Source organism: Carica papaya, chromosome 8 (assembly GCF_054855325.1).
Source record: "Carica papaya isolate Zhongbai chromosome 8, ASM5485532v1, whole genome shotgun sequence".
NCBI lineage: Eukaryota > Viridiplantae > Streptophyta > Magnoliopsida > Brassicales > Caricaceae > Carica > Carica papaya.
Genome location: NC_142316.1, coordinates 14,010,598 through 14,031,818, shown reverse-complemented (window position 1 = coordinate 14,031,818; position 21,221 = coordinate 14,010,598). Strand labels below are relative to the sequence as shown.

At 35.6% G+C, this 21,221-nt stretch overlaps 1 long non-coding RNA gene across 1 annotated transcript; it reads left to right on the top strand.

Moving 5' to 3' along the window:
* The first annotated feature begins 14,053 nt into the window (after positions 1-14,053).
* Positions 14,054-18,322, top strand: LOC148241983 (uncharacterized). The gene is made up of 2 exons (XR_015813965.1): positions 14,054-14,762; positions 18,063-18,322. It is a non-coding gene; the product is annotated as an uncharacterized LOC148241983 (long non-coding RNA).
* The last annotated feature ends 2,899 nt before the right edge of the window (positions 18,323-21,221 follow it).

Below are 21,221 nucleotides of genomic sequence, written 5' to 3'. Positions count from 1 at the left end.
TAGATTAGAATTTGAGTTAAATTCAAGTCTTTTTTTTTTTAGAGGTATTCTGGTGAAAGCCTATAAAAAACCTCACCTTAGGCTATGAAAAACCAATTTCATTTAGATTAATAAGATTTCAATTTTATTATTTACATTTAGCTTTGCTAAATTATGAGAGTGAGTGTTCTTCAAGTATGGTTGTTTCAACCATCTTATTGAGTTGAAAATTTTAAATCGACGTATATGGTAAGTCATGGTGTCTTTTCTATTCTTATTTTTAATTTCCAGTTACCTTCATTCAAATTGCTGAATGTGTTCAAGTAGAGGAGGTTTAATTAGGCAATTAAGTTTCTGTATACTAGTGTATATGTGGGTTCATGATCAAGGTATTTTGATCCTGGTTTCGTGTGTTAGAATTGTAAAGGAACACAAAAATTTATCAGGTGTTGAATGCCTATGTCTCTTTTAAGATTGCAGTGAATCTTATTTATCTACTTATGCATATATGTGATTTGTAGCAAAATTGTTGAAGGATATTGCTAATGTTTCCCAACTTTCTGGTAAATAACTCAATAAAAGTAAAGTTTATAGTTCGTAATTAAGTTCTTTTCACAATACTTTATTGGTTCACCAAATCTTGAAAGTCTGTAAGATGTTATACTACATATTGTTTTTTTTTTAACTTTAAATTTACTAGTCTCCTGATATTGTAGAGGCTTTATTCTGTGTGTCCTCCCCTTCATACATATTTTTTAGCTTTTTAAATAATATCTAAGTGTAAGCTTTGTTGTTAATATCAAAATAAGTATTGTACTCAATCCATTGCCTAATATTTTCTATAGTTTTTCTATGTAACTTTTCTCAATCGTTATCAGATTTTTCATTGTTTTTTATTTTTTTTCCTAATTTGACAAGATCAAATAAATCTTACATCTCCATCATCGATCTTCAAATTGAATAACTTTTACCTAATAATCGTTGACCATGTTTAATTCTTCAGCTTAATTCACACAATTAATTTAACATCATACACAATCTAGTTTTGATATGACTTATTGTATTTAGATAATATTAATTGTGTAAATTTAATTAAATTCAGTTACATAAAAATTTAGTAATGCTTGAAGAAATAAATAAGTGCAAAATAAAATAAAAGAATATAAGATTTTAATAGAAAGCCCTCCAATATAGAGAAAAAAACAAAAGTCAAACTCATATAGATCCACTGTCAAGAAATTGACAAATATAAACAATTTTAAATTAATCATAAGCTTGGATTCTAATTATATTCCTAAACTAACACCCTATAAATCTTCTTGTTTGTAGATAAATATTGAAGACATAGTTATTTAAATATTTTTTAATAATGAATAACCAGTAATTCTTAATAATGCCAAAATATTTAACTAAAGAAGAATCATGAATTTTTTTTTATTTGAGGACACCATGAAAAAAGCAAATTTCTCTTCTTTATGTTAAATGATGGATCCATGAAGAAGGAAGTCTTGAACTAAACTTAACTGCCTAAATAGACTCCCCTACTTGAATTTACACCCACCTATATGGTATACAAAAACAAGAAATAGAAAAATTAAAAACGATGAGAAGAAAGACGCCAAGACTTACTTGATAAGTCAATCGCAACTCCTTAGCTCAACAAGACTTCGAAAAGCTCTCTAGATTTTGAAGAACTTGAAGATGCTAAGAAAATTAGCCAAAGCTAATTCTTGAAGAAAGTACAAAGCTTTATTTTATTAATCTCAAAAAGTTGTGTTTGCAAACTAAGAATTTAAGCCTTTATATAGGCTTTTATTTTCTAATTCCATTTGAAATAGGATTTAGAATTCCTATCCAATTTCTTAAATTTAATCTAATTAGAAAAAAAATACAAAAATATGAAAATAAAAGAATATGATCCTAAGATAATTAAAATACCCAAATAATTAAAATAATTAATACAGTAATATTTTCTCCTTATCCAAATATTTAAGTATCTTGATTTTCCTTAGACTTCAAATTTGAGCAGAATTTCTCCTTTCATTTGGCACTTAGATCACATAAAAAAATGTTGAAGAAGTCCTTCAAAGGTGGAAACGTTGTAGCACATGGAAAATGAATAAAGGAGTCTAAAAATGACTAGGAGAAGGCTACCATGCAAGTAACATACTGGGCGCGCGTGAGTAATGCGCTAGTGCCCCGCGAGCCGTACAGGCGGGTCACGTGATCCTGTCACGCAAAGCTCTTTCATACACACGTTGGGCATTGGGAATGTGTCTGGCCTCCTACACACTTGTGCATGTCGCGCACATGCCAATTGGTGTCCGCGCATAAGCTCACATGCGTTGGGACTTGCAGAGTTGCCTGTCCACACATACATATATAGTACAAATGTGGGCAGCCTATCGTGTGTCTGTATGTGCATTGTGGGGCATGTGGGCGTTGCTACTTGCACATCTTGCATGCTTGATTATGCGAGTAAGGTGCTTGCATGTGCGGGTCCCATGCTTCACACATGTGAAAGTCCATACACGTGTACTCCATGGTAATCTATACCCAAATCACATTTTGAGCTTCCTCTTAGGTGAAGATTCAGGGATCGGGTCTTTTCTTGGCCGTGAGAGCTAATAATTTCCTTGTTTTTTGTCTCTTATTATTCTTCCTAATGCGAGAGGGTATGAGAAAGATCATTTTGACTCTTAGAAGCTCAACCCAATGCATGCAATTCAGAAACTTCACCACCTAATTAATCCTTCCCTCTACTTGAATCTAAACTAATATGGCATGCAAAAACAAGAACTAGGAAAATTAAAATGAGGAAAAGAGAGATGCCACGACTTACCCGGTAGTTCAATCCCAACTCCTTAACTCAACAAGACTTTAGAAAGCTCCCTTTGAAGAACTTAAAGACACTAAAAAAAAGCAAAAGCTAATTTGAAATAAAACTCAAAGCTTTGATTTTTATTGATATCAAAAGTTATGATTACAAAGCTAGAACTTAAGTCTTTATATAGACTTTTATTTTCTATTTTTAATTGGAATAGGATTTAGGATTCTTATCCAAATTTTATGATCTAATTTAACTAGAAAACATATATATAAATAATTTAAATAATTAAACTTTATCTAATAGATTAACTTAAACGAAAAAATAATTAAAAATAGTACTACTCCTTATTATAGTTGAAGTTGGCTTTTCTCTTTGATTTGTACTCCTACTTGGATTTCAACTCATCACCTTTATCTTATTTCTTGATTCTTGATTATTCTTGAGTGATATTTAGTGCAAATCACCTCTATGTCAAGTAGGATCCTTCAAGAGGTATTAACATGCACAATTCTTACTTGGCCAAATTCTCAATGCTTACAGGTTTTTTTCTTGATGTTGAATTCTTATTTTCTCTCATTAGTTGAGTGTATAATACTTAAACTCCTCTTTTTCCTCCTTGTACTCTTTCATGGAAATGGGTATTTCTTCTTGTTTTAGGACTTGTAATGTAAGTATGAGAATGGTCTCCTCATGTGGGTGAAAGTCCTTTTTCTTCTCCTATCCTCTTTTAAGATGTTTTAGTTTAACTAGACTTGAGAATTCTTTTCGCCAATTGCTTCAAGGAGTCTTCTTCTTCCTTCTTCTTCTTGTAGCTAAATTGCTAACTCTCCTCCTCTTCATCAGATTAAAAAACGATGAACCTCCTCTTGCGGTTAAGCCGTTTTTCCTTTAGTGAGCATCAGCTTTGGCCGTTGGGTGGAGGAACCGATTTTGGCCGGTTCTTTCTAGCTTTTTTGGGTGGCGGCCAAACCATATCTTGATCCTCCAAGATGGATCGTAGGCTTAAGCCCTTCTTCTCTTCTCAAGTTGGGCTTTCTAAGCCTTTTTGGCTTGTTCTTTATTGCTATGGTCCATGGGCCTCTGGGTTCTTGCCTTGGGCCACTTAGGTCGATTTGTTTGGACTTCATGGGACCCATCTTGGGTCGTGTGTACAGGTTGAGCTTCAAGGATTCCTAGCCCTTTAGGCCCCAAGTCGACAAGCTCGTGCGCGTACATCCTTCATATGGGTTTTCTTGGGGGTGGGTCTACGGTTTAGGAGCCAATGACCCGCAGGTTGGCTGCTTTTCATGGGATTCCCACTTGTTTTGGGACTTCTCTTTTGACTAAGAATCATAGTTGTCTGATATCCTCTTCACTTTCTCTTCTTAGATTGAGGTCTAGATTCATGTAACCATTATTCACTACTTTTGCCCTATACTAGGGTAAATTTAGCTTGATTACTTTTTTTCGGGAACACTTGTAGATATGTTCAAGAAGCTCACTATTTGTTAACCTGTTCTACCCTTTGTTGATCACATAAATCCCTTATTTATCACTAGACTTTTTCTTAATTATTATCATATCATCCCCCTTTCTTTGAGAGGATTCGTCCTCAAATATGCACTTCCTACTACCTTGTCTTCCAAGGATAAAGAGGCTAAGAAAAATACCAAGCAATCTACAGTGAAAGTTGGAACATCTGTCTACTCTTATACGAGGAAACAATTCTTATTGTAACACCCTGAAATCTTTACATTTAACGTGTGTCGAACTCCATTAATTGGGTCTCATTACCATTAAATTATGTTAGTATTTAAAACTATTGATACTTTTTCTTTACATTAATTTAAATAATTTTTATTCATTTTTATTATTTTCCAAAATTATTTTCAAATTAATAAATTTTCAGGGAACACTATAAAAATAAGCGAAATTAGCAACGTGAAAAAATGGAAAGTTCTCCGAAGCTCGCGACCCGCACACCCACGCGCTTACGCGCATGTCCTTGGATGGTCATGTCACACAGGTGGCATGCGATAGGTGCTTGCGTGCAGCATTGTGATGTGAGCTAGCACTCCAGTGCCTGCGGGGAGCACTGTCGCGTGTTGGCATGCACGTCAGTGCTCGACGCGCACTGTGCACACCTACCGTAACACCCCACCCATAGTTGTACTTAATTAATGTGGAAAACCGTATTTATTCGAGCCTTTAGACTGCATTGAACTCATTTAATTTACTCCACATATTATTTGTTGTAAAACGTAAATCTTGCTGGTTTTTAATTATTTTTATTTAATTTTAATTTAATTGCATTGATATTATTTATTTTATTTTAGTAGAAAATTGGAAAATTCATAAAAAAATGGCGAAATGGGAAAAAAAATCTCGCGAAAAAAATCCTGTGGGGAAGGAAAGGTGCCCACACAGGATGGTTGTGCACTGTGCGTGCGTGCACGCGTGCCCAGCAGATGTGAGATGTGCGCATAACGCGCATGGGGTAAAACCCCCGCGCGGATAGGCGCTGCACACTATGCGCATGTCGTCCTCGCAGTAGACCTGCGCGGATAGGCCCCTATGCGCTTGGGGCCTGTGTGTAGGCTATCCCCTGTGCATGCAGTAAGTGGCCTGTGCACTTGCAGGCTAGCTTGCAGTGCGCCGAGCTAGCCACTGCCACCTCAGGAAGTGCACAACCATCGCCTCGAGCGACACGCTGCTAGCGATGGCGGAGGAGGCCTTCCTCCCTCGATTTTCATGCTGAACATCTTTTCCCTCTCTCTCTTCACCGAATTTTTCCACTTGGCACTAATCCAATGGTTCTAAATTTCTATAAATAGATTTTTCCTTCCCACCCTTCCCCACACTTCCATTCTTCCATTTTTCAAGACTTAGAGAGAAAAGGAGGAAATATGAAGGTTTCGGTAAGGAATTTAGTATTTCTTTCAACGTCTTAAGGAGTACTTTTAGATAAAAAAAAATTATTAAATTATGATAATTATGACTTTGCCTGTTTTGCATTCTTGTGTGTTTGTAGGTCTTATAAGCTAAACTGTTCTTATTTTCAAGTATGCTATGTGATTTACAGACGCTTGATGTTTCGCATATAATAAAAATAATATGAACTCAGTATTGTTATCTAGAAAGATAAAAGAAACAAAAAAATAAAAAAAATGGAATCAAGCATGAATGGTCCAAAATATGTATCTATATTGACATGCATAATGCATCAAGTGTCTCATTAGACTTTTTATCTCTGAGGGATATCTATTCTCCTAACCCCATTTGGGGTATTTGTGTTTCCTTCCCCCATCTGGTTTGAAAAAACGTAAGAAGATCACTCCCTATGGATGATGATGTATGTAACACCCTACCCATCACTGTGTTAAAATGATTTAGTAACTCTATTTATTCGGGCCTTTGGCTACTTTGAACTTAATTAATTTAAATTGTTAATTCATCGTGATTTGTGATTTTGGTTGGTTTTTATTTATTTAATTTTTAGTAAAATTTTATTTTAAATAATTTTAATTTAATTAAATTAAATTGAAAATCAAATTTAGAAAAAAATTAGAAAACGGTGAAACGAAAAAAATTTAGAAGGTTAGTTGCTCGCGTGGGTGCTGGGCACTGTACGAGCACGCATGCGCGCATAGTGACAACGGGATGTGTGCATAATGCGCATGTCCCATTTGAGTGCACATCGTGGGGTCAGGAGCTTCGCATGCACAGGCGGGTCGTCTGCGCATCACCTTGCGTGCATTTGTCTTCTGAGTCGACCCACATGCTCCGTTCAACCTGTGGCTCGCGATCTAGTTCCCACTTCGTTGGGTCCATCTTTGTAACACCCAAGTATTTTAATTTTTATTCTTATTATTATTTTTTTTATTTTCCTTTTTTTTGTATTTGAATTTTTTAGATTTTTAATTAATTTAATTTGATTTAATTTAATTTAATTTAATTTAATGGAAATAAAAAAAAAATAATGATAAAATTGGGTAAAAATATTATTTGTATTCAATTGAAATTAATTTTGGGAAAAAGGGTTGAATGGGGTGTTTTTGAAAAGAAAATCAGAAATCGGGGGTCAAAACACAATTTAAAAAAATTGTACCACGTCAGAACCCACGTCAGCAGCCACGTCAGCGGCCCGGTCAGCAGCCTCGGCCAACTAGGACACGTCGCGTGGCAAGGAAACGCTGACCAGGGTACCGACCACAGGGGCGATCTGCGTGCGCGCGATCAGACGGCCCAAATCCGTTCCCGCGCGCACGGACGACCTAGATCAAACGTGCACATGGACGGCTTAGATTGAATCAGGCATGGACGGCCCAGATTGCATCGCGATGGACGGCCCATATTTAATCCCAATAAAATTGCGATCGGACGGTCCAGATTTAATCTTGATGGATGGTTGAGATTAAAAGGCAAATGGTATAAATAACCCCACCCATACCTGACCATAAAACCCTAGACGCCAGTGCCTCGCCGAAAAGAAGAACTAGACGCCGGAGGAGTCAGTTGCCGCCACCCGCCGCCGCACCAGGGAAGTTTCTGATCGCCGATCGAGGTAATTTTTCTCCTCCTGGCTTGTTTTTCGATGCTGAGTCTGCATATGACCAAACCGGAGCCAAACCACCGGCTAAACGGCCAAAAAACCCAGCCAAAGTCCAACGGTGCCGCCGCGCCCCCCCTCTATTTTTGCCTCCGATGAGGCCCTTCTCGACCTCCGTTCGATGCAAATTTTATACCACTGTGATCACCGTTCTTTTCTCTACAGGTTGATCGGAGCCAAACATCAAAACACGACTCACGCCGGAGAAGCCGCCGCACCTGAGAGCACCGCCGCTGGTAAGTTTCGGTTTTTCGTGATTTTTTGGCCCACCGAGGGTCCTAGGGTTGTTTTATCGTAGGGACCGATGCAAGTGTGGCCGAATTCGGCCAAAAATGGCCAACCCGAGGCGAATCGCCGCTGCTGTCGCCGGAGCACGGCGGAGCCGCCGTGTCAGAATTTCGATATTGGCCGAAAGGGGCCCTAGGTCTGATTTGGGATTTTTTGGGACACGTGCAGGTACTGGTAGTGCGTTTCAGTTTTCCAGAAAAAATTCAGAGAAATTAGGGACAGCCTGTAGGCACACTGTAGAGTCGAATTCAGACTCCGAAACAAGTAAGGACCCCTCACCCTATTTCCTATCATGGTATTAAAACTAAATAAATAATTAAACTGTACTGTGTGACTTTATAGATGTATAATTGATTAAGGTTACCAATGGAGCCTGAGTCTGATACAGTGTTGGTCTGTTATTGTTTGATCTAATTTCCAGTATTAAATGCAACATGATGTTTGATGTAATTATGTTATGGTCTCGTATGCATGAACTATGGTTTCTTTTATTATGGTTTGTATTATGGTGAACCCAGTACTGTATTGTCTTATTTGGTGTCAATTACTGGTTTATATGTTGTGTATGATTGGATGATTGAGATTAAGGAAAAAGGCAAAAAAGTTATGTGAATTGATAAGTGAAAAATATGGACAGCCTGACTAGATATCCTGGGAGATTGTGGAAGGATCGGGTCCTTAGGGAACCCTACCGGGAACGTGGTCTCTCATACCGGACGGGATATGGAGACCTTATGTGTTTTGGCGTCCATACTGGACGGGGTATGGGGACGGCCCGTTTCACCCTCATACCGGACGGGGTATTGAGGTTCATAATTTTGGCGTCCATACCGGACGGGGTATGGGGACAACCCTGGAATCAGGTTGTAAATGTTAATGGTTCACGTGTAACGGGGACCCCATATGGATTCCCAAGGATACTAGTAGGCTGATAAAAGAGGAAATCTGTTTTCTGATGATTGAAATGTAAAGGTATGATATGTGTTATGTTATAAAGTGTGTATGATTTCATGATATTATAAGGTTATTGTTTTCATATGTTGTTTTCATGGATATCACCGAGGAAAGTGGACAGTAAAATTTTTTATGTTAATAAACGAGTTCACTATAAATTATGCTCCATTGGTCATTTTTGTTTTCTACCCACCTTTACTTCCGTGGTGGTGAGATAATGTGATGTCTTTACTGGGCTGGTGTAACTCATCCTTTATTTAACCATTTCAAATCAGGAAGACGTTGTTCCCGAGCCCGTTCCGCAGGAAGACAGCGAAGGGGACGCCTAAAGACTTTATAGTTATATTTATAGTTTTTATTTTGAGTATCTCTTTTAGTTAGTTTGTTCCTTCATGTTTTGAGTACGTTTTGGTTATTGTGTAAGGGATGTTAATCAAAATTTTTATTATGCTTCCGCATTTGAGATTTTTAATACACATATTTCATTTAAATTTCCGGGGCCGTTACAATCTTAGACTCCACCTCTATATTTTTCACATGCCAAGAATAATTTCCCCATGTGTTTTACATGGAAAACACATGGGATAATTCCACCATATTTTAATATTTTTTAATGTTATTTTAATGTAAATTCTATTGTTTATGTTTATTTATGAATTAATTTACATTCTAGATTAGAATATAAAATTATTTTATTATTTTTCAAGTGTTTGTATCCATTCAGGATTATGCCAGAAAAAACCTATAAAAAGGCCTTTGCCCATAGGTTATAAACACATTGCAATTTGAGTTGAGAATAAAAGTGAAAACTCAGGCTTTTTTCTTTAATTAGCATTTTGCTAATTTAGCTTCTCCAAATTCTTCAAGAAGCAGGAGTTTTCAGAAGTCTTATTGAGCCAAAGAGCGTGGATCAAATTTATCGGTAAGTCTGTGACTTTTTTCTTTCTTTATTTTTAAATTCCCTAGATCTTTTTTATACATGCCTATTAGGCATTGTAGAGTCAAGTAGATGGAAGGGTTTTATAGGTAATTAGATTTTGATATTACATACGTTGAATGAGTTATAAGAGTTGATTTAGACCTCCCTATATCCTCTTGCATCACTATTTAGTTGTTTCTAACCAAATATTGCCTCAATCTTGGAGGGATCAACAAAAATACCCTCACCAAAGACACTATGTCCTAGAGAAGTCACTCTGTCAAGCCAAAACTTGCAGTTACTGAATTTAGCATATAGCTTATTCTAGCTTAGAGTTTCTAAGACATGTGTTAAGTGCATAAAATGGTCAACCAGATTATGAGAATAAACAAGTATGTCATTAATGAAGACAATAACATACTTATCTAAGACTGGCCTAAATAGCCGATTCATGGGATCCATAAAGACTACAGGAGTATTTATCAGTCCAAATGGCATGACCAAGAACTCATAATGTCCATAATGAGATTGAAAAGCTGTGTTGGGGATGTTTTTGGCTTTAACCTGCACTTGATGATAGCCTAATCGTAGGTCAATTTTTGAAAAGATTGAGGCACCCTGGAGTTGGTCAAATAAATTTTCGATTATGGGTAACGAATATTTTTTTTGATAGCTACCCGATTTAAATCACAATAATCAACCACATATCCATTGAACTATCTTTCTTTTTTATAAAGAGGACCCGAACACCCCACGGTGAAGTATTTGTTAAATAAACCCCTTGGTCTGGAGTTCCTGTAATTGATTACCCAATTCTCATAACTCAGCACAACCCATCCAGTATAGGGCTTTATAAATACAAAGAGTACTTGACAATAGGTTGACGAAGAATTCAACTTCTCTTTATAGAGGCATGCCCGGAAACTCATTAGGAAAAATGTCTGAAAAGTCCCTTACAACAGGAATACTGTGAATGTTAGGTTTAGAGTCTATTTTTCCTAATTCCGAATAAGACCTGAATTAGGGAAGGAAATTTACAAACTTAATATCTTTAATGACAATTGAAATATTATTATAAAACATAAATTTAAAATATAGTTATTTTATTAATTATTTTCATTTACATTCAGTGAGTAGGCTTCACTATTAGGGGGATGAAATACAACAATCTTATTGAAGCAATCAAGGGTAACATGATAAGCAACTAGCCCATCCATATCCAAAATCACATCAAAGACTTAGAATTCCATAAGTAGAAGATCTATGTCTAGTTCCCTACCTGCAACCCTAACCCTACAAATTTATACTCTAAGCTAGATGCAAGTAAATCCCTAGCTGGGGTTTCAATTATAGTCTATTATAATGGTACAGGTTTAATAGTCAAACATTTAGTAAAATTGACATATAAAAAAAATGCACAACATAAGAATCAATAAGAGCATGGACAAAAGAGTCATAGATAGAAAACATACCTCAATGACTGCCAGTGTAGTCTCTGCATCTGGTTCTTCTAACTAATATACACGGCCCCTAACAATTGGTTTACGGGGCTGATGAGGACAATCCTTCACAAAATATTCGATCTTACCGCAATTATAACATACATTTATAGCCTTATAACAGGGGTGATTGCCATGTCTATTCCCACATTGTTTACATATAGGGTGAGAATGAACAACAGTACTGATGATGGTGGGGTAGTAATAAGAGTAATTCTTGGTCACTTATCAATTGGACCCTGAACTGGCTATTTCCTTTTCAGATTATCAGAAAACCGAGAACCACTGGCCTGTTTGAATCTAATAGTAAGTAACTCCTATTCTAACTAGACATTCTCAAGGACCTTTACATAAGTACTTGGCTTAAACATGACCACACAATCATATATGCTAGCTCTTAGACCCTTTAGAAAATGCCAGGCCTTCTTGGCCTAAGTGGAGACCAATTTCAGTGCAAATATGGAGAGTTGGACAAACTTTGTAGCAACACTAACTGCCATACTACCCTACTTAAACTCTAGGAATTCATCTTCTTTCTTCTCTCAAACCCATATCGAAAAGAAGTTATGATAAAAGGCATCCAAAAATCTATCCTAGGTGATAGGAACGGGTAAAACGTCTTTTTTTAAACGCCACCAGTGTTCTACCTCACCAACAAGAACAAAACTCGCAAGAGGAACCTTCTGCTCCTCAGTCATGTCTAGAGCAAAGAAAATCTTTTTTATATGCATAATCCATCTCTCATCCATCATAGGATCAGGACTACCATAAAAAATAGGTTAGGCTCAAGAGTCAGAAATATTATTGGCTATAGTCCTATTGTGTGCAATTTGATCATCAACTAGGCACTGATGATCAATTTTTTGTTAGAGATACACTTGTTGACCCACGATATGAGTCGAACCTTGAATGGCCCTGAATATCTTTGTAAACTCTACCTGAGTAGGGGCATCCTTAGGGTGTTTAATACATTGTATTCCACGTGACATATTGCCTACATAAGGAAAATAACTGCTAAAAAAAATAATAAGTATATCTTAAGGTGACTAGGGTTTTCAATTTAACTAAAGGTGGTGGTCTAATTTATTCTATCCTAACCTTAAACTTAATTATATAGGATGCTCCTAGGATTTTGCTCTGATACCACTTGTGACACCTTAATGCTAAATAGGTACTAGTGTCCAAAAGAGCATACATAAATTAAATAATTACGTAGTAAGAGAACCATACATCCCATACAATATACATAAGCTATATTCTAAGACAATCATACTATCTACATTTACTTATAGGGTTCGAAGATAACCTATATACAAAATATTGGCATTTCAAATTTCAACAAAATAAATAAGGTTTGCTCTTAATTCTGTTCCTCTTGGAAGGAATCTAGACTAGCTCTTCAGTAGATTTATTAAAACCTGCAACTAGGGGGGTTTGGATTTCAAGTGAGTTCCAAAATACTAAGTAAGATAAGCAATAATAGAGTCATATAATTATGTTTTAAAATGCTCATTAATGCAGAGTTTAAAGAAAACAGTGATATGTTCAACTACTCATGTTACTAAACAATATTTCCATACCATAAAGTTTATGCAATATCAATTAAACAATTGTCGTCTAACGCTCAATACTGTATTCAATCGGTTTATATAACACATAGAGAGGAGTAGACACATCTTTGAAGTTTTATCACCGGTTTTAAAATTTAAATTATGTTACATTAATTACAACCCTACGCACGCAACTACTTATACTTATTTTTAAGAAGGGCAAGACACTAAACTAGCTAAAGGTGAGTGTGTGAGCAATTACAATAGAATGATATAAAATATACATACAATCCCTCAGTTTTCTCCAGGTGCCATCCCACAATTTTTACTCCAATCGTCATCATTCATGCCCTTCAGCCCAAGAGCATGAATAATAATCAGGTCAGATTTTCTATACCAATGAATGTTAGTCCCAAAATTGGAACCTAATACCTTACCCAAAGCCTAATGGTTCTCATATTAAACTCAATATCCCTCCAAAGAAATACAGTGAACCGGTTTTCGACTATACTCTTTGTTAAATTTTAGATTCTTTTAGTTTTTCTTAAATTAATTTCTAAATTTAAAATAATTTGACCTATTAATTAACTAAGGTTCTAATTCTTGTAAATTTTTTACTTAGATTTTTAAGTGGACTTTTGTTAATTATTATTTTTTAACTTAATTAACTAATTAAGTTTTAATGTTTTTAATTTTATTGTTTTTATTGTTAATGATTTATTTTGGAATTTGTTTTACAACTCCAAAAAATCACAATCTTTCTTAAAAGCATTTCTTTACAACCTGCTCAAAAGTATCACGCCAGTGACATTTCTGGCGACTCTAGGTTGCCCACAAAACATCCCCTGCTGTGAACTCGCATGGCTAGGTCGTGTATGCCGTACAACTTCAGCACTTTAGTGCCTGCCATGCTTGACAGAAGCATTTTTGGCTTCTGTCACCGATTCGTTTCCATCTTCATTTTACAATTTTGATTTATATTGCTTTATCTTATGTCCAACAAGTAACTCATCATCAAGAAACCTTAAAACATCCATAATTTACAGATTAATAATAAGAAAATGCAGTTTGTGAACTCACTCACCCATTCCGATTTAGACACCAATCCATTTTTAATTTTTAAACAATTTACCGATGCAAATGCTTATCTAACAATCCATAAATTTAATAATTAGATTATTCCTAATCTTACCTCAAAGAAGATCATAATTTGGAGTCAAAACCATAAGGGTGTGTCGGGATGAAGATTCATTAATGTATGGTATGGTTTTTTTGATGGTTTTACCTCGTTTGGATCTACTTCCAAATACATAATATAATTTTTTGATGGTTCTTTCATGGTTTTCCAAACCACCATTTGTTTCATTTTTTTATACCACCGAATTGGTTGTTCTTTGGTGGTAAAAAGTTTTAACTCCATTTATACCTTCACCAATTTTTGTTAATGCCTTATTTGCCCTTGATTATATGTATAAAAAATTAAAATCTCCCGTAAAACAAAGGTTTTCTTTCTCCTCCAGGTTTTTTTTCCATTAGAGATACGACTCTCCTCCTTTAGGCTCGACCCCCTACCTTCGGCTTCTGCCGGATTTGACGCTGCCAGATTCTCATCTTCTACACATCATCTCTAGTTGTCACATCATTTCTCTTCTTCTGCTTCTGGCTTTCGTTCGATCTAATTCAAGGCAATCTATTTTTCTTTGCCTATATATACATGCTGTACAGGTTTCTCATTTCATTTCTTTGGAACCAAGGATTGATTCAGAGCACCAGCTTTTCAACCTTTAATTGAAGAAAGGGGGAAAAAAAATCAATTTGCTATAACGTAGAAACTCCTCTGTCTCTCTCTTTCTTGCTCTCTGGATTGTCGATGAAGTTTCTATTTGGCCATTTGTGAACTTTGTTTCTTAGTGTTAGTACTTTTCTGTGCTGGAAAAATGCTTTATTATATTCAGTGAAAATTGCAATAGCAACCTAGAGGAATTTCTCAATTAATGAGCTCTACCATGGGATCTCCCCAGCTGGAGATCCAATTGTTTGGATCGTTCCTATCCTGAACCAGTGGGTTGAAGAAGGTAGACCTGTAGAGAAAGAAGTGCTTCAATCATTCATTAAGGAATTAAGATACTATAAATGGTATTCCCATGCTCTTCAGGTACTTCATAATTGATATTTTGGATATTTCCTGCTTTTACCAAATCTAATTCTATTACTGTTTATTTTTTAAAACATTAATTCATATTAATTTATATTGGGCCTTGATTGTTGAGTTTTTATTCGATCAATATGTATGCTGAAAATTATTAATAGTTGCTTTGTGGAGTTCAATGGAGTTCTTCACTGTGCCTTTGCATTTTGTATATATCCTTGTAGATTAATATTTTTACTCATTAACATTTTTACTTACAGGTTTTATTATGTAGAATATCAGAGTGAGTTGGGATTTTCCAACGAATTATAATCACCAGACTTTTAAATGTAAGATTATGACTTATAAAATACTTTGTTATCCAAATATTAATAGGTAAAGGTTGAAAAGCTAGTGCTTAACACTTTGTTATCCAAATGTTATTATGCTATATAGGTTTCTCATTTCATTTATTTTTTAGTATTTTTTTTTCAATTTATAATTATAAATAAAAAATTATATTTTAAAAGTAATTTTTATATTCACTATCAAAAAATTAAGTTTTTATCCTTTATCCTTTTTTTTTTTTACTATTTAAAAAAAAAATTCATTAAAAATTATAATTTAAATAATTTTGCAAGTTAAATAACTGAATTACAAGTTAAATGAGTCTTTTTTTTTTCATTTATTTAATTAAATATACAATCATACTATCCTATCAATTCAAACAAAAATAACTATCATTATCATATATTAATACACAATCTTTCCAAACATAATATAACTTTGTCATTACCATAAACTCCCTAGAGATAAAAAGCCTAATGAGACACTTGATGCATTATGCATGTCAATACAAATACATATATTTTACAAACCATTCAGGCTCATTACCCTTCTCTTTTCTCTTCTTTTTTTTTGTTTTGTTATATTTTTCAGAAATATCACCATAATTATGTTATTTAATTTACATGCAAATTATCAAGTGCGCACGTCCTGCGCTTGGTCGCGCGTAGTGCCTATCGGGAAAGGCTCTTCTGGAACACCCGAGCCCGAAAATTAGGTCCCGAATAATTTAATAATAATAATAAATTAAATTAATAATTTAATTTTAATTTTTTTGTGAATTTTTGAAGAAAATTTGTGCTTTGGATGCATTTGAAAATATATTTGAAAATCAGGCCAAAGTAGAATGAGGGAGGACCTAATTGAAAAGACATTTAAAAAATTGAGGTAAAAGTGAAAATAAGAAAACGTTGGCCATGTGGATTGCCACGTCAGCAGCACGGCCGGTCGTCGTGTGTCACGTGGCAGTCATGTGGGCACACATCCATGCGGGGAGCCACGCGGGCGAGCCGCATGCTAGTCGATCCAATGGATCAGATCTCCTCCCGCGCGCACGGACGACCTAGATTCATTTCTCCTTTACGCGCGATCAAACGATCCTGATTTCATTTGATCGTGCGGTCCATATTCATTTCCCAGATAGGATTAATCCAACGACTGAGAAGAGGCCACGACTCCTCAAACAAACGACCTGGATTTAATAGAGAGGAGTATTTAAACTCCTCTTCCACATGAAACCCTAACCCTATCCACTAAGAGGAGATCAAAAAAGAAAAAGAGGGGCGACTGAAAGTAAAGCAGTCGTCGAAGAAGAAGATTGGCCGGTGTCACCACCGCATCGGAGCCACCACCGACATTGAAAAGTTATTTTTCCCTCTTCTCATTCAGAATTCGATTTTAAACCTACTCACACTGATATCAAAGCCAAAAGATAAGAGGGTAAGCCAAAAAATACGAGCATAGCTCGGCCAAGCCGCGGTGACTGTGACCCAAAACCACTTTGATGAACCTTTTCCCGTTTCTCATTTTCTTCGATTCTTTGACTTTTGTGTTCCTCATCTCTTTCTGGTGTAATTTAGCCAAACAGAAGCCTCAACTACGAGGGAGGAACAATGAAGTTGCAGCACCAAAAAACTCTTCAGCCGGTAAGGCCTCGATTTTCCCCTTTTTTGGACGATGGAGGCTGCCTAACCCTATTTTTTGAAGGTTTTCATGCAAAATAAACCTAAATCAGCTGAAACTTGCTGAAAATAGCTAGGCCGAGAGGAGACACCGCCATCGACGTTGGAGCACGGCGACGCCACCGTCGTTGTTGGAGCACGACGACAGTGTTATTTCAGAACCCTAAACCGACAAGAAAAATTTAAAAATTCTTATTTTGGCCTTTTTTGGGGTATTTTAAAATATGTATTGTGTGTTTTTTATTTTTGCATAAAAAATTCAAGAAAGCCAAGAACTGCCAGGAGGCGCAGTAAAAAAGACGGTGTTTCGAACATCGACTCAAAATAAAAATCTCTCATCCCTTTCTCCCGTTAGAGTAAATTAAAATTTAATAATTAATAACAATATTTTTTGTAAAAAATTTAGAGATCCCTAAACTAATTACAGGTCACCAGTGGAGTCGGAACCTGTCAGTATATAATTGCCTTAACTTATTTGTGTTGCTTATTTATTCATATGTTGCTCGACTTGCTTACTGTTTACAATCGTATGCTTTAATTGATTTATTTTAATTGGTTTTGTGTTTATTGGTTCATCTACCTATTTTGTCCCTAATTGCTAATTGGTTTGCAATGAATGCCTTGATCATATCTTCCTTAATTGTTAATATATTAATTCGTACTGTTTGCGTGATCATCACTCTATTGTGCTGTAAATATAGAATGGGTTAGTCGTGTGTGAATAGTGACTGACAAATGATGTGAATCTGTTTGCTAAAGGGCTTACCAAGTATGATGAGAAAGGGTGTGTGGACCCGATACATAGGACAACCCTACAATTGATATTATCTCAGTCAAACGAGGTTGAGAAGTCCCATATCGGAAGAGTTTTAGAGGTATTAGTTCACCTTTATCCCGGACATGATATTGAAGCGGTGGTACGTTTGGCACCCATTACTGGATGAGATATCGGGATGACCAATTTAATCAATGAATTGGATTTTGGGTGCACAAGTAGGGGTAACCCCTATGGATACCCAGAGGTACTAGTGGGTAGGTGAAAAGATAATGTTGACGATTATTGTTCCTTGAAATGCATGATGAATTGTTATATTGATTGTTATCTTCACAAGTCGAATTGAGAACTTAAAAGGTGAGTATGGAACTTACATTTTAAAATTAAATGAATTTACTTAAAAAGAAAAATGGCTCCATTGGTTGTTTTATGAATTTTACCAACGTTTAATTTTTCATATCGGTGTTAAGCGTTGACATTCTTACTGGGCTAGTGTAGCTCATCCCCCTTATTTAATCATTTCAGATCAAGAAGATCAAGATGCAGATCCTGAACAACAAGAAGATTGTGAATAAAAGCTACCTCCCGCATCCTATCAGAGTTGCCCAATAGAGGTTAACCCTATAGGATTTTTAGTTATGTTTTTATTTATTCCGTTACTTGAATTTCCTTAAAGGGACATTTCCATATCTCTATTGGACATTCAGTTTTACTGTATAAGAAATGTAAACCCTAAACCAATAACTGCTCCCGCTATTATTTTATCAATTCAATAATTTCCTCTCCATTGAGTATTGGGCTTTTACATCTTCCGCGGGATTTCTTCCATTTTTCCTTTTCTCCTAAAAATTATTTTTTAAAAATAAAATAAAAATAAAATAATAACAAATGAAAATAAAAATAAAAATAAAATAAAACTATAAATAAAATAACAAAATCAGTATAAAATTAGAATTACGAATTTAAGTCATGAATTATGATGTAGAGCTATGAAATAAATTTAAATGAGTTTAGGTGACTTTAAGACCTTAATAAATAGGGGTTTCTAGTTACAAATTTAGTGCATTGGTTAGTGGGGTGTTATACTAGAATTGTTGGAAAATGTCACTAACAGATTGCTTTTGAGCAGATTAATATGCAAGGGATTGAGGGATTCTGCCAAGCATTTACAGATGCTGAAATGGTCTGTACGTGCACGCACGAACATTGTGCATAAGGCAACATGTGCGCAGGGGTGTGTGTGGGTGCGTCTAATGGGCATCAGTCTAGGTCCTGCATTCCAGTTTCCTGCATAATAGGCCAGTGAGCCATACTAACTCGACATGGATAAATATGCTGAAGGGTGTTCATGGAAGCCCACTTGGCCATGGGCCCAACAAAGGGGAAATGTCTCTCTCTTGGGCGCTCAGGCAGTACGGTAGGTCCAGAAGGGCCCTTTGAGAAAATTCTAAATTAAATTAAAAATAAAATCTTAAATTTAAAAAGTAACAATTGGAAAGAAATTATAATTGTGAATAGTGGGAATTGTTAAAATTGTGTAATAAAAAAATTCAAAATAAATAATTAAAAATAAATAAAACAATAAAATTGGAACAATAAAATCTAATTTAGTTAATTAAGTTAAAAATAATTAACAAAAGTTCACTTAAAAATCTGAGAATAATAAACAAGAATTAAAAGCTCTAAGTAATAAACAAGTCAAATTAAATTTAAAATTAAGAAATTTAAATTAAGAAAACTAAAGGAGTCTAAAATTTAAATAATAAAAAGTTTAATCGAAATCTGATTCATTGTATTTCTCTAGAGAGATATTGAGTTTAATATAGGAACAACTAGGCTTTGAGTGAGGTATTGGGACCAAGGTTTAGTGGTCTAGGGACTTTGAAGTCATTTCCATTCATGGTCTTAGGCTCAAGGGCTCAAGGGCATGAATGATGGCGAACGGAGTGATAATTATGAGATGGCGCTCTGAGAGAACTAAGAGATTATATGTATATTTTATGTCATTGTATTGTAATTGTTTATGCATTTAGCTTTGGTTAGTTTAATGTCTTGGTTACCTTTCTTAGAAATTACTGAAGCGGATGCGCACATAAAATTGGAATCAATGTAACATAATTTATATTTTAAACTGGTAATAAAACTTCAAAGATATGTATAATCCTGTATGTGTAACGCAAACCCATTGAATATGGTACTGAGCGTCATATGATGATTGTTTAATTGATATTGCATAAACCTTATGGTAGAAATATTATTTGGTAACATGGGAGTTGAACATATTATTTTCTTTAAACTCTGTGTTAATCAATGTTTTTAAAACATAATTGTATGACTTTATTATTTCTTATCTTATTGAATATTTTGGAATTTATCCTAAATTAAACACTCCCCACATGTAGGTTTTGATGAATTTATTGAAGAACCATGCCAAGATTCCTTCCAAGAGGAATAGAATTAGGAGCAGATCTTGTTTAGTTTGTTGAATTGTAGAGGCTAGTATTTTGTATATAAGCTATCTCAGAACTTTATAAGTAAATAAATATAGTCTAGATGCTGGTGCCCATTTGGCATCAGGGTGTCACTATATATTGGAAATGTTAGAGCCATAATTAATTTTCTAATAGTAAAATATTTAATCTAGATTCTTTTATCTTTTTGGTCTCTTAATTTTATTTTCACTTAATTTCCATTTTAGACTAATTCACTAAATCCCCTATTTAATTAATTATCTAAATTAATTAGTTATAAATAATATATTAGGACTAATTTATTATTTATAATTTTCCCATTCAACTGCCTAAATTCCCATTTTTCTAATTTCTTTATTTAATTAGCCTTACTTCTAAACTAGTCGAAATTTATATTTTCCTATTAATTTCCCATTTTTTTCTCTCAAAATCCAAAGAACATAAACCAGCCTGCGGATGGGGGAAGAATCCGCAAACCTGCATTCACTGCTCCAGCCCATCTGCCTGTACATCCTCTCGGCGCCTAAGTGCTTACTAGAGCTGCACGTGCCTCACAAAGCACGCTGCACATTGCAGCGTGCCAGTGACATCCACCTGGGAGCATTCGGGCACCTAGAGGCGTGTCCCGCATGCCATTGTGCGCTTACCTCACGTGCGCGCGGCACCAGCGTGCCACTCGCGAATCCGTTGGCGCATAGGCCGCCTGTCATAGTCTTCCGCTCACGTGCAGCATGCTGCACGTGTGCAGTGTGCCATGGGATCTGTCCCGATGCTTGTGTGCGCCCAGGAAGAGTCCCGCGTGCGCCCGCACGCACGACAAATCGTGTCTGCATGCTATCCTGACACTTTGGTGCCCTGAAACGACGCAGACAGAGGCAGTGTGCCTCCTTCTGTCTTCTCTCCATTTTCTTGTTTGTTACAAACATAACATGAAAAAAAAAACCATAAACAAACAAGAAAACATAAGATTAATTCACCAAAAACTCATGAACATACCCCCCCGCCCCCAAAGGTCCCCCCCCCCCCCAACCCGGCCCCCCAAAGGTCATCCAAAACCACCATGTTTTTTGTTTTCATCTAAAAGAAACCCTCTACATGCGTAGAAGATCCATTAAACGTGTTTAAGAGTATTGCAATTCTTACCTCACTGGAGACCGAATTCGGGACTAAACACACAAGTGGATCATCCCCAATTGTCAAGAACATCTCTGCA